Below are 15,026 nucleotides of genomic sequence, written 5' to 3' on the forward strand. Positions count from 1 at the left end.
GAGTGACCATGAAATTGGTCAATAAACGGAAATTACTCCATCATTACTGAGACTTTAAAAAAACACTTTTCTTGGAAATTCATCACACATTCCTGAAAGCAACAACTCTGAAACACAGTGCTCACAGTTACAGTGTGTGTGTAAATGGAGTTCAAACAGCTAAGCACCAGGCTAGAGAGCGGTCTAAAGTCTGACTTGTACACTGAGTGAGAAAAAGTAATTCTGTGCACTATAAAAACGACCTAGTTTACTGACCACATGATTTGAAACAAGGTTTAGATTATACATGCGGCAGTATGGTTAACACCTTATGAGAGAAAAACACAGGAACTTCTTTATTTAAAATGGATGTGTGGTAGGGCTGCAGGATATTGGGAAAAACTGATTTTGCGTTTTTTCCCCCCCCCTGCAATAAATAGTGCGATATGAAAACATACAGGAATTGAAGAAAAGACAGTTTTTTTCTTCCGCGAACCATCCTTTCTTGAACTTTAATGCTATACAATTGGTATTTGTTTAACTATATTTAACCGGATGAAGGATTTTAGCCACGTCCATCTGGATCTTAAGTTATCAGAGCAACAAGCTGAGCTAGCTCGGTTAGCAGCGCCGAACTGCCCTGGAGAAACACATGAAACGACTTTATTCAGTGTTTTTACCTTTAATCACCGGGTCCGTTTGCTTTGATTGTGATTGGTGGTTTGCTGTGCATGCAGAGCCTGCATGTCACTCACTCAAGTACCCCTGACATGAGAGCCGCGCAAGTTTTCCTTTTGTAGCAAGCAGCAAAAATAATTGTAGCATGACGTGTTTGAGTTAATTTGCCTACTTAATATCGCATTTTTTTTTTTTAAATCGCACGTCCACGCGATGTGAATATCGTGATTATCGTCACGACATGATATATCGTGCAGCCCTAATGTGTGGCAAAAGTATTTCTACAGTGTTGTTTTGAAAGTCGGAATAAAAACATTGCTGCATATGTGTTGTGCCTTTCTGTATTCAACACATTTAAATACAACATATAAAACATTGTTAAACTGCTGCAGTCCAGCCACGCAAACAAAAACAGAACATTGCCATCATAAAATACTGAACTTGGTATAGCAGCAGGCACAGGCAAAACATCATTATGGAGGTTACGGTAGTTCTGGACTGGCAGTGTACAACTTATAAGATGCCAAATCAGGCTTTTGAACTGCCAATATCACCCCAAAACAAACAGCTCAGTTGGCCAAGGTAGTGCCACTAATTAAAAAGAAGCACCATCAAAAAGGTCACGAATCAGCGTTGCAGTGATAAAGTTATCCTGAATGATGCAAACTAAGCGATGACAGTATCGGATGCATCAATATTATCTCACCTTGAAAATCCATCACTGTAAATAATATAAAAATCATCTCGCTTGTGAATCACAACACATTGCTATTGTGGATGAAGCCCCCCCCCTTTTGACCTTCTGCTAAAGATCAGGGCTTGAAGCAGGATGCATTTTAATAAAACACTGGAGTGAATCCACGTGAGAAGTAGGACACTGCTGGAGAACCTGTCGTCCCCTGAGCGCTGCTTTCTCTTTCCCTCCCACTATAATAACCACATATTGCGCAACTGAATTTATCTAAAAGGAAAAATTGCTTAACTGAATTCCCTTGTGCCGATTAAGATCACCAAATAAAGATCCTGTTCCTGGAAAAAGAGCTGTGGGCAAAGTATCCTCACTAGGACAGGATGAACAGGATAATCACGGCTAATTCAATGTCTCTGAGCTGATTGTGTGCACCTTTAATTTCATTTATAAATCTAATTTGGAATATAGCTGGCATCTTGCCTGTTGTGTTGGTGTGTCCATTACAGTCAGCAGTACTGCACCTAGGCTTTTGGAAATGACCCTGAGGGGAAGTTTCCTTCTGAAGGGCGTGCAGCTCTGCCAGTGAAGGGAAGTTGCTAAGACAACCCCTTTCTACACTTTAATTCCCAAAAGTCGTTGCCTGCTTCTCTCTAAACAGATTACATCTTCTAGATATCTTTTAGCAACTTAAGTATTGCAGATAGCTGTGCAGTGTTGCATGCCAGAGGAAATCAAATCCTGGCATGGACTCCCAATTAACTAGAGCCTCCACCTGCATCGCTCAACATCGTATTTCACTTCATTATGCAAACATAGTCCGAGTTTCTTTCTGCCTACCTATTGCTTTTCTGTAACACAAACATTGCATAAATATGACAGTTTGAGTTTGTGTTGTAAAGGGAAGAGTTTCACTACTAAAGCAATTCCTAGTCCCACTTGAATCCATTATCCTCCCAAATACCAAGCCCTGTGTCACTCCAACGAATGCAATTACAACATAGCACTTCATTCAAATGCAATACCCATCCTACAACAGGGTATATGCAGGAATCCTGAAGTCAAATGTAACACCTTTTAAGACCTTTTTTAAGACCCTTTCCATACTTTTTAAGACCTCATCGCCACTTGGAGTTTGAACCGGTTACATTGGCGACACACTTTACTATATACAGTATTGATTGTCCTTCCTCCTTATTTTCCAACCATTTGGACGCAGACTTGCATTTCCCCATAACGATGTTGTTTAAAACCCGGCGTAAACGGACCTTTGCACGCTGTCAAGCAGTGAGCGTGCGATGTCCTGTTCAGATGACGTCAAATCCAACGGGATGCCATAAACAAACTAAGCAGAATGACACTACACACCTACGCAATGATTACATTCAGGCAAACTGTAGAATACAACCTCTTTGGACAATTTATATACTTATTGAAAACAAGCTACAAAATATAATACCTTGGAAAATGCCGTTTAATCCTTTTTAATGGCCTTAATTTTCGCTAAATTGATTTATCAGCTTTTAATACTTTTTAAGACCCCGCGGACACCCTGTACAATCTGAAATAGTTTATTTTTAAACAAATTCAAGTGGTCCAATTTATCACAGATATATGGTTGGTTAAATATTCAAACTTACTAAGCCAGGATACTCATTCTATGGTATCTTAATCGCAGCAAAGCATGAAAGTTAAGGCATAAAAGTAATATATACATGTTTAGGCAAGACACATTTATAGTTTAGGTTAACACTGAGGACACTCAACAATGTAGCAGCCAATGAGAGAGCAAGCTTTTCAGTGTCTAAGTAATGCAATATTTGAAGTACAGATGTGTTTCTTAAATTGACAAACTTAAAGCAATTCAAAACAAAGACAATCATTATTAACTTGAGGATTTCGTCACCATTGAAACAAATATGCCCAATTTAATATAAAGGACAGTAATGTTCTCAAGAGTACAACCGATCAGATCAAAGTTTGATGCAAAGGGCAACAACTAAGCTAACAAGCATAATTTCACTAGTTACAGACGATAAACCTCAGCACCCATTGAATGCACATTTTAATCAAATAGTCAATTTTATGAGTCACAACATATATTAGACATCAGAGTATGTCATTACATCACTATGAACTAAAAAGCTTTTTCCTCTCTCAGGATACAAGGAAACCCACGAGGGAGGGTCTTTGTCTCCGCTCTGGAAGAAGTTTCCTGATGACCGACTTTATAACAATGTTTTGATGTAAACTCCAGTATGTTATATGACTTCAGGGGGAAACAGCACCTCAGCAGATTACACCGTCAACAGATTGCAAAGCGATGGAGACATATTTCTCTTTGATGAAATAGCACGAGTCACCATCAGGGTCTTTGTTTCGTAATCTTTCCCAATAGCAGCTTATGCAACAGCAGCCCCAAAATTACATCACGCCTGTTTCGCAGCTCTACCCTGGCTTCATTTTGTATTTACTGATAACTAAAGAGCCATATATTAGACCTCTTTGTATCACTTATGAGCAGTGGCCCAGTTATCAGAGCTGCTTGTTCCACACACTGATCTCTAGCTGAGGTGACTAAGCCTTTACTGTCGGAGCTCTCAGGCGTTGCAACTTCTTGGAAAGAGCTCCGGCAACCGAGATCATGACACCGTATCACTGTAATGTTACTGGGTCAGAGGAGATTTGGAACAGAATGAGGGGTGTTGCAGGGACGCTGGCAGACACTGGTAAGCCTTCTCGGGGTGTTTGTCATCTGTGAAGGAAGGTGTCCACTTGATAAGCACAATGGCATGCCCACACTCGTTCAGGCTGAAGGCTAGAAAAGTGCTGCAAGAGGTTAGAGTCAGTGTCAGTCTGACAGTGCCATAGAGCCTGATGTGTCTGTTTGCTGAAGTTTAACTTGGAAATGGACTTCTCTACGAGAGTTACCTATCAAAACTAAACCCGTCAGTCAACTCAGTTTCCAATCATGGCACCATTTTCGTTCCAGCTTGCCTGATGGGTTTACTCCATTGTTTTTCTGTCTTGGGCATGGATGACAAAATGGAGAGAGTACATTGTACGGCAGTAGCTGTTGCAATATACTGCTAATGAGCTGTGGAGAGAAAAAAGCCAGTGAGCATAATATGTGTCTATATTCCAATACAAAAAATCTCATGGCAGCCTCTATGGTTCACACGACCAAGTTGTTTTAGAGTGCATTAAATGTTTTACACTGTTCTTAAAAACACTTCTTATTTACCAAGCTTTTTTTTCTCAATATTATTATTTACTTTACTTAATTTAAATATTTAATAGTGTATTTTTCATGTGGGTCCCCCTCCCCACCTATACATAAAAGCCACAACTGCAAAACGTTTGCAATGCATCCTCTGAGGCAAGTGGTAGAACGGAAATGTGTGAAGCCATATGAACTAAAGATATAAATCGGAAAATGTTATGGCTCAAATAAAATAAGAAAAAACCCTGACATACATTTGACATCACGAGCTGGAGACAAAAAGCCATGTGATGTTCTGAATCTGGAGCTGGATTTCTTTTTTTTAACCTTACCTTGTTAAGGTTAAGGAAATGTTTTATTGTAAAGGTGACATTTTCCAACACATTCTTAGAGAAGCAAATCATTTATTTTTTACATCACTCCTCTCCTTCCTTTTTCTTTTACAGCTACACACAAACACACACATGGGCAGCTGAGTGGTGGCTGTGCGTTGGAAAGTCAGGCTGACAATGACGTGTGTGTTGGAGTGAGACGACGATGTGGCTCCAAAAGATCTCAGGAGAAATATGGTAAAGCATCCCTGCAAGTGCTACATGTCTGCTCACAGGCATGAGTGTGTGTGTGTGTGTGTGTGTGTGTGTGTGTGTGTGTGTGTGTGTGTGTGTGTGTGTGTGTGTGTGTGTGTGTGTGTGTGTGTGTGTGTGTGTGTGTGTGTGTGTGTGTTGCTCTGGTGCATCCTCTTTATCCCCATCCTCTGCAAGCGCAACAAACACGGATGGATACACCTCAGTAGCTCTGAGTAGATCAGTGTGTCTATGTACATCTTTTATTCTACACTCCATCAAGTCAGTCAAACATAATGATATCAGTTTGTTATCATTTATACTGCACATAATTATATATTTCATTTCACCATGTTTAAGGATTAACACCTAGTTCCTAGTAGTTTTCAGCTTACTGACAGAGAGGCCATTTTGAATGCATTTTTTTTCATCTTATTGATGTGCAGGGCAATTGGCAACATTTATACTTAAGGATAGTATCAAATACTCAAGTATATACTTAAGTGATGAGGTTAGATAACATTGGCAACTAAGGAGAACATTAGGCCTTGTAGAAGAAGTAATGAAAGGGTAACATATTCACGTCACAATACAACATATTTTTCGAGTATTCAGCAACAGCAGTGCAATATAATTGTGTCAATAACATGCGGCTGCACGATGTTTGTCATCCTCTTTTACTAATACACGTGTCAGTGTGGGCTGCTGTGTGTGTGTGTGTGTGTGTGTGTGTGTGTGTGTGTGTGTGTGTGTGTGTGTGTGTGTGTGTGTGTGTGTGTGTGTGTGTGTGTAGTTGGGAGAGACTAGAATCCCATAAATCCTACTTTATTAGATAAACTTCCTAATCAGATAAAGAAATCTCACACGCCCCCGTGCACACTCACATAAAGAGACCCACAGAGCATCTCACTGATAATCTCCATTACCAATTACGGGGTAATACGCCACAGCTTAACATGAAAGCAGCAATTAATCTGCTAACACTGGTCACTGGGTCAGAGAGAGAATATCTCCTGCAGGCACACATATGCACACAAAGCAAAAGTATCATTGAGATATTTTATTTTGAGTGAAAGTGAAGTAAACATTTTCCTCATTTCTCCAGAGATGCAATTCCAATATGAAGTGTTTAAAAAAAAAAAATCCTATTTCCATCTATTGCCTGTGTTCTTAAACCAGTGTGGAGGACTCTTGTGGGTTTCTTCAAAGCGGCACAAATGCGTGCCTTAAATTGAGACCGAATTGCCTGCAGTTCTTTATAAAAAAAGATGTTGGAACACCCGTGTTTGAGTATAACCCTAAAGAATGGTGCGAGGAATGCTATTTAGTATATCTATACCGTTTGAATATGTTCTTCTTTGGATTGAAAAACAATTAAATCCACCAGTTTTTAGCACTTTTTGGTTTGCCAAATAGAGCAGATTAAACTGGATTATATGTTTTAAAAAAAACTACCACAAAGAGACGCTACCAACCAAAACAAGAGCTGGCAGTAAAGATGAATGCAGACTTAAAACTGACAAATGCCAAAGCACATCACATCACACTGCAACAAACAGCATTCACTTTGTACACTGCTACCAATACAGTGTACTATAACTATGTACTGTAAGGGAGTATTTCTCTGTTAAATAGTTATCCTCACAGTACAGGTTATCATATCATAAATAAATCAATACTTTTTTGAAAAAGAAAGCAAAAACACCATCATGTTTGTAGGAAGAAAAGAAAAACATCCATGTACAACCACAGTCATTATAAGCAACTGCCTTGCTCAACAGCTTGGACAGTGTTTTGGTGCAACCAAATGAGTTAACCCATGCTTGGATCCACGCTGGAAAGCTTCCAGCCTCAGTCCAAACACGGTCTGCTGGCTTTGAATAAATAGCCCGATCTTCTGGGAAGTATGCATGAGGGCAAGCTATGGTTTCCCTGATCTAAGCTCTTTTTGATGCAGTAAGCAGAGCTGGGACATTGGAGGAAGGGAATAGGGGAAGGTTGTGTGTGTGTGTGTGTGTGTGTGTGTGTGTGTGTGTGTGTGTGTGTGTGTGTGTGTGTGTGTGTGTGTGTGTGTGTGTGTGTGTGTGTGTGTGTGTGTGTGTGTGTGTGTGTGTGTGTGTGTGTGTGTGAGAGAGAGAGCTCGTTTGGCTGTGCTCTATGAAAATGGTTATCAACCTGTGTAGACTATGCATTATATGTTGTTGTCAATGCGTGTGCGTGTGCGTGTGTGTGTGTGTGTGTGTGTGTGTGTGACAATCTCTCCGTTCACTCCTTCAGTCTAAATATATGTGCATACTGCATACAGGTCATAATTTTTGCTAAAAAACCGAGACATGCAAAATGCAGAATATTCTGATAATAATAACTTTGAAAAGAATTGATCCAAACCCCGGATTTATACTAACATTAAGGGAGTAGTTACACTGTCTTTGTTTAGTTTCGTTTTTTTAAGAACTTGGATTGTGGATTGTGCACACCACAACAAGAGTGTAACGGAAAGATGAACATTCTTCCTGCCTCAGGTATTTTTTAAACATTCTTTTTCCTTCAGCCTGAGTAGGATAAAAGCACTTTTGTCAATTCTTAGAATAGGGATTCTGTGTAAACCACATCAAGGGGTTTACAATGCCATCTGGTGCAATTTCCCTTGCTATAACAAATGTAAATATTTGGGTTTCAATTCTTTGTTCAAAGATGATAAACACGCTCAGCTGCATGTCATTTGTTCTTCATGAGCCTCAATAATTAGAAAAAAAGGCTAACAATAATTCAAATATTTATTCCTCAATTTCGGTGGAAAAAAAACAACCTTTGATAAACTGGCAAAAGAACGCACAAAAAGGAAGTTTAATTGTTTTACCTGCAAATGTACTGAGTAGCTATTTAATTCTTTGTCAACTTATAATATACAAAGGGGTTACTTCTTATATGAAAATGTCATATTCCTTACACAACGGCAAAGTTCAAGTTAACAGTGACTTGAGAAACCAACCCGTGAACAGGTCATTTTAAGGTTCAGAGTTTTTGTGGGGTGGTTCAAGCTGTGGTGCAGGACACCTTACATGGCCATCTCTCTCGCTCTCTGCCTCTGTCTGTCCGACTCTCTCTCTTTGTTTCCCCCCCCCCCCTCACTGCTCACTGTCTGTCTCCCCCTCTCTCTCATCTCTTGTCTCTGTCACTCGGAGCTATTCCTGGATTCCACACTGAGGTGAAAGGAAACAGGAACTGCTGCTGTGAATGTTGGTCGCAGCGTTTCTCTCTTCCTCTTGTTATACACACGCACAGTCAATATTCCTGTGTTGATAGCTCTGGTCTTCAGCCACTTGGGAACGTGCTTCCTCTTTAAACATGATTGTGTGACGCAAGCCATTCTTGTCCGTGCAGATGGAATGTTGTGGGAGTGTGTGTAGTGTGCTTGTCAAACAACACAGCTTAAAATGAGATATGGTCAGCGGGATGGATCTGAGTCAGCAGTGTGCAGATGGGTCCTTTTTTACTGCCATGTGGAGGAATATTTAAAAACAGTAGCACACTCTCTGCTATCTGCCCTTTTGTTCAGGCTCCCCTGCACCAAAGCACCACTGGGACTCCCCCAACTCCCTGTTGTGCTTACTGGATCCTTGGCAGCCAGCTGCCATACCGGCCAATTAGGAAAGCTTTTACTAAAGCTCCAACCAATTGGATTAGTGCTACATTTCCTTGCGAGATGAGACTCTAAATGTGCTGCTGTATGCTAGAATATGAGAACTAGTGGGCAGAGTCCTGTTTCGCTGATAGGCACGGGGCACCAGAATACACTCGCTGCAGTAGGAAGAGACATGTTGTGATGCTACTGTGGGTCTTTTGCTGCTGAGTTTGTGTAATTGAGAAGATAGAAACCAAGGACATAACATAAAGCTAACCACAACCAACGCAGCCAAGACGCCCCGCTACTCCAAGGCATAGAGATACTTGCACACAGATGGGTTTGCAGAAAAAAGGCTCAACATGCAGAGGTGACAGCAAACGGCAATGGGAGGAGGACAAACCTGAGAATTCAAAAGGACAGTGAACCAAGATTTTTTTTACATAACACTGTAACTCCTCCTGACGGATATTTTCTCCTGTTAAATGTTTTTGGAAGGATCTTCTCTTAATCAGATTCAAAGATCTAAAAGATAGCTGGTGATGTGTCATGCGAATTGTAAAACCGTTTAAGGGAAATAGGTGATTTTGGGCTATACAAACAACACTGATTATATTTGGCTGAAAAACAAAAGAAATACAGTTTGTTTACCTTACTAAATGTGAAAGAGACTTTCTGGTTTAGGGCTGTTTTCAATTAAATGCTCAGTGTACCTGTCGCCAGTTCTCATGTGTCCTTAATCTGGGCCAAACTAATTTCCATTATTGGAAATTAAATACATTTTCAAATCTATTGACCAATCCTAATCAACTGTGTTTAAATCACCTGTTTGAAACGTGGATCAAGCAACAAAAGCTAAATATAGGATGGTGAAAGCCCTATTTTATATAGAACACATCTAATCATTCTCATAGAGCTTGCTCTTTTATGGTGTTTTGTGTGCAATTCTGAAAGTAAACTCAACATAAATAATGCACTAAATCAAGACACACAATCTCTGTCTGTCCTAACAGATAAAGGGTGTACCACATGTTCCAAAAGGAATGCAGAGACATTGTTATCATAAAGAAACCAGGAGAAAAAATACTGAGAGAGACAAAGACAGATTGTGCATCTTGTTCGTACAACACACGCTCGCTCTCTCCTTCCTTCTCATCCTCTTATCTCATCGATACCGATAGAGAGTTCACTGCCAAGTCAATGCTTACGAGAAAGAGTCGGTGAAAGTGCTCATGGGGGCCTGGAGCTTACACACACGACCGCACAGGTACACGCACACACACACACTTTCTCAACCGCCTCTATCCCTGCTACTTTGTCCATCGCAAAAAAGGGACACTACACACAGGGAAATAAAAATCCCTGAAACACACACAGAAGCAAGGATGTAAATAAATCTCTGACAAAGTCCACTGTATGCAGCACAAGAGGAGCATTATATGGGCGTAACAAGCAACAACCAAAAGTCTGTTTTCACTCTATAAATCAACTCTAAGGGCTGGCCATTCAAACAAAGACACCCCACATTTCTATCCAAGCAAGGCAGGTGTGGCTGAGTGTGAAAGACACCTCCTGCACATGAAACAGGGTGGAGCAGGGTGGAGGAAACTAAAATAACGCAAAGGCAACAGGCCATTAGTCAAAGAAACCAGGGAGCACAAATAGCTGATACTGAAAACAGCACTGAGCAATGACAAGAACTACAACAAAGTTTAGTCAATGAGTACAATAACAACCTCATTCAAAATGACATTAGTAAAGCTAAAAAAAAAACTGCTGTTTCAGCACCAAGAACAGCTGTTTGGAGAGTTTTGCATAGTGCACAGGCTTGTGCAAAGACCTTTGTACTGTCAAGCTGAATGTGGTGTTGCGAGTTGTTGGTGTTGGTTTACAACTACTTAACAGGTTTGGGTAAACCAACAAGCTGGTTCAGCAAGACAGGACTGAGGGCAGTTTAGCATTGCGTTCTTGCACTGTCATTTTCTTGATCCCCCACACACACGAGTGCGTGACACACGCACACAGAAAACACCCACACAAAACGTTGATGTATTACAAAGAAAAAACCCTCAATGATGAAACACGATGCTTCATTAACTTTTGGTTCCCTAAAACAGTACCCTAAAAAGGGGACATGAAAGAATACTGAAAAACAACGTTAAAAATATAGAATATTAAATTAAAAAACAACAGCAACTTAGCAGGAGCAAGAAGGTAGGGAATATTTTTAGAAAACACACCTCAATGTCTTTATGAAAGATCTATATCTCGCAGCACAGTGCGGAAGTGGGGATTAGACACCTGCTGTAGAAGATGAGTTACAGTTTAACCGCTCATTGCAGACAGTGTAATCTTCGCGGAATAATCTATCCTCCGCAAACATTTACTGAAACATTGTAGCCTCACAACATGAGGAACATTTACTTTGTATCAAGCGTGGTAAAGAAGTTCCTCTTTTAGTTTATGCTACGGGGAAAAAGCGAAAGCAAGTCTGATAAGGAAACAATAAAACAGAGCAGTATAACTTCCCAACGGAGAACACGCAAATGATCAAAGCCGTAATGTTCACTCACGGGGTGACAGCGCTGAACATGCGGGAAAAGCCTCAGAAAACGTCTGAACAAATCAGAAAGAAAATATCAACCAACTTACGGTGTTAGCAATAAATTGTTGATAATCCGTCACTGCTATTATCAACATAGAGAAATCCAAATAGGCAAAAAATCCGAGCTCAATCCGAGAAACTAAAGCGCCGGTGTGAGCTGTCACTGTGCAGCCGCAGCGAGCAGAAGTCACACTGCATGTGACAACCGGGGAAGCGAGCCCGGAGCCGCCTGCTGGTTTCTCCTCACACAAGACACGAGAACGAGGGCGAGAGATCCCTAGAGATGAATGGAGGGAGGAGTGCGCATGCGCGGACGGGGTCGATTCATTCCGGTGGAGTAGGTCTGTGATAAGAAGGCATACACATAGCAGGGCGACCGCACTACACTTATTTATTTCATCTATATATTTAGCACTTTTATTTATTTTTTCTGAGCAGGTATTTTGATTGAACAGAAATGTGACGTTGGGATACACAACTACAGACACATAGGGTAAAATGGTGTTATGTTACACCTAATTTAATAAATGCAGCAGTACAAATTGCCTATTGATTATACCCTCAATTAACAGGTCAATACTTTTTTTTCAGATGGATCTCTAATCAATCTTTTGGTTGAAATAGCTTAGTGACATTGTCCCTAACAAGTTTCCCAGAGTGCTTATTTTTGACAAAACTCAATGATGATTCATTCACAACGATGTTAGTCAGAGAAAAACAGCAAATGTTCACATTTGAAAAGCTGAGTATGAGTTTGTTATTATTACTTCATACATGAGTTGAATGCATGATTCAATTAGTTTCTGTTGGGTGAGTAATTTATTTTCACCTAATCCTGTCAGTTTTTCATTTGATTTATTTGGCGAAACAATGTTACACAAATCACAAAGTCTTACTAAAACTGGAATCAAACACAATATGCCCAAATAGAACACACCACAAGTAGAAATTAGGAGAATTTCTGATCAGAAAGAGCCAATCTTGACTCCCTATCCATCCAAGAGAAGCATTACTCTTTCCCAGACAGTCTTATAAATAATTCAGCAATAAAAGCTTGCCTCTGCTCGCCTGGTTGCATGCAGCACCAAAAGAAGCCTTTCACTCCCTCCATGCACAGCGAGAATCTGCGGGCGTTACCAATTATAAAAAATATCGCAGCAAAACAAAGTTCAATCAACATTCTTGTTTCTCAAATGGCTGTGGCCGGTCGCTCATCCAGATCAACCAGGGATTACGAGGCTTCTGTCAACTATCAATAGCCTCGTGTGCCTGCGCCAGGCAAGCGGGGGAGAAAGGGAGATAGAAAGTAGGAGGGGTGGCTGAGTTTCAATGCGCAGACGGTGCAGAGCAAAGCAGCCGGTGATGCTGTTTGTCCTGTCCGCGGACCGGAGAGAAGAGAACCGCACGCGAAGACAAATGTAATCCAAGACATATCGTCCCAGAGCTGAGTCTCAAGCACACTGACCCATGGAGGCACAGAAAGTGTATAGTCAGGAAAAAAGCAATTTACCTGCACACCGCTCCCGTTCCGCCTGCCGTTATTACTTCCCACTCAATGAGGATTTCAGCGCTGCCGCTCACTCTGACCTGCTCGCCGCCGAACGGGAATTTAGACAACGGGATTTGTTCACGTGGTCACGCTCGGTGCTCCTAATTGGCGGAGCTCCTCGAGCCGCTGCTCTCTCGCACCTGTACGGTGAGCGGCAGCACGGTGCAGGGGGGAGACAAGATAGCAGATTGGTGCAGAAGATATACTTCTTGCATAGCGTGTGTGTGTATGTGTGTGTGTGTGTGTGTGTGTGTGTGTGTGTGTGTGTGTGTGTGTGTGTGTGTGTGTGTGTGTCAGAGAGAACTTTATTAGGTCCACTAATTGACAATCCACATTTGAATCGTTTTTCAATTTATCTTGAAGCCAAAAAGGAAATTGAGTATATCGCAGGTTTCCATCAATTTTAAATTGCTTGGATTTATGGAGAGTTAGAGAGAGTACAGGCTATAAATAAATCGCAAGATCAGGGAGTTATAAGCGAGGGTGTCAACCACGTCATATTCTGGATCCTTGTGAATTTTTCTACATATATAATTCAACCGTGCAAAGTTGCTTCATCTTCTTTATTTCTGACTGCAGATTGAAACCATTGCGTATGGGTTGCATCCAGTGGTGTAGTCTACTTTTTTGTAGTGGGTATACTGTAATAATTGTATTCATCCATCCTAGAGCGACGCATCGCGGAGCGACATCTGTCTCGAAGCAACACCTCATGAACACCATCACACTTACTAATGCATAGACTAGTCTTGAGACTGGTTATGTGTTATCAACATGTCAATGTATTATAAGCATTTTTATGTGACTTTTAACTGCCAGTGAAATTAACAATAAAAAAATAAAAGAATGAACAATGATGGAAAAAGCCCACTTATCTTCTAGGGTTGAACAATTAATCAACATTTTTATCAAAATCTCAATATGACCTACTGCAAACACAGTCTCAGACACAGCTCTCACCAAATTTCCAACTAAATCCTGTCCACCCTTCTCCGTGAGCTCCTGGGCTATTTTGTGTGCTCTGGACGTCTCATGTCGTCTAATCTTGTTTCTCAAAGAGGCCAAAGATGTTGATCTGCTTGAATCTGAGGACTGGATCTTAAAGTGCACCCACTCCTCAGACATGGACACTCGTTGTTCTGTGAGGACACCTACTGATTTTGTAGCGCTGCAAAGGAAATAAACAAAACCATGACTAATTAGCATAATACAAGTTTTTACCAATAACAACTGCAGAAAAGAGCCAAGATTTACTCAAAAGTATTTAATAAACTGCTTACAATATTTACATTATGGCTAACAAATGCATGAAAAGCAGATAAAAGGAGAAAAATGTTCCACTTTTTCAATAGCTAATTATTTGACAACTACTGATAACTAACATATAGTAATGTAATGGTGCAAATGTTTTAAATGCACTTTTAACATGACCATTAATTAACTCTCATTTGCATAGTCATTGACTTTTTGAATTTCTGTTGTTTAGATCAGCTTTCCTTTGCATGTGTGCTGACATTTACCTAACTTTCTGTCCCTCCACCCCAACCAAGGATGCCTATTCTTAAATTCTATAGCCTAACTTTCAGTCCACAAGGCTGGCCAGGAGCTCTCATCTGTGTCCGAAACAAGGAGATAATATAAACATTGTGTTCTGTTTATGACTGCACACACACACACACACACACACACACACACACACACACACACACACACACACACACACACACACACACACACACACACCACACACACACACTATCTCGCTCCCTTTCTCTTCCATTGATCCACCACACTAACGTTGATCAAATTAGCTAGCAAGTTAGCTAGTTAGCTACTGTTACGTTAATCATAACCATGCTAATTTCACTTACTGGTTAAATTTGCGGTAGCGCCGGACTCGTTCTCTGTCACCTTTAGGACAGCCGCCTGACCTGGCTCTTCTTCTGTACTGGTAATAGGGGAAAACTTCGGAAAACATTAAAATATTGTCGTCTATTTTCGTTTCATGTTTGCTTCCTGTTTAGCGCTCCGCGAACTTGAATGATGGAAGGATCAAATTCTGTTAACGTTAGAGAAACGTGGGGTTTGTCAGAGCCGAACAAAGTGTGTTGCTGTT

General features: G+C 40.7%; 1 protein-coding gene across 5 annotated transcripts in view; it reads right to left on the reverse strand.

The window, feature by feature from the left end:
* Window positions 1–12,971, reverse strand: part of strbp (spermatid perinuclear RNA binding protein) — a 74,225-nt gene extending 61,254 nt beyond the window's left edge. For 4 of the 5 annotated variants that reach the window (XM_079657787.1, XM_079657785.1, XM_079657786.1 and 1 more), the window contains exon 1: window positions 12,872–12,971. The gene's annotated coding sequence lies outside the window, so the exon portion shown is untranslated. Of the gene's footprint in view, window positions 1–11,408; window positions 11,732–12,871 lie in introns of those variants that run through there. The other variant, XM_079657784.1, reaches the window with a different exon arrangement.
* Between the last annotated feature and the right edge of the window lie 2,055 nt (window positions 12,972–15,026).

Source organism: Notothenia rossii (genome assembly GCF_949606895.1).
Source record: "Notothenia rossii genome assembly, chromosome: 11".
NCBI lineage: Eukaryota > Metazoa > Chordata > Actinopteri > Perciformes > Nototheniidae > Notothenia > Notothenia rossii.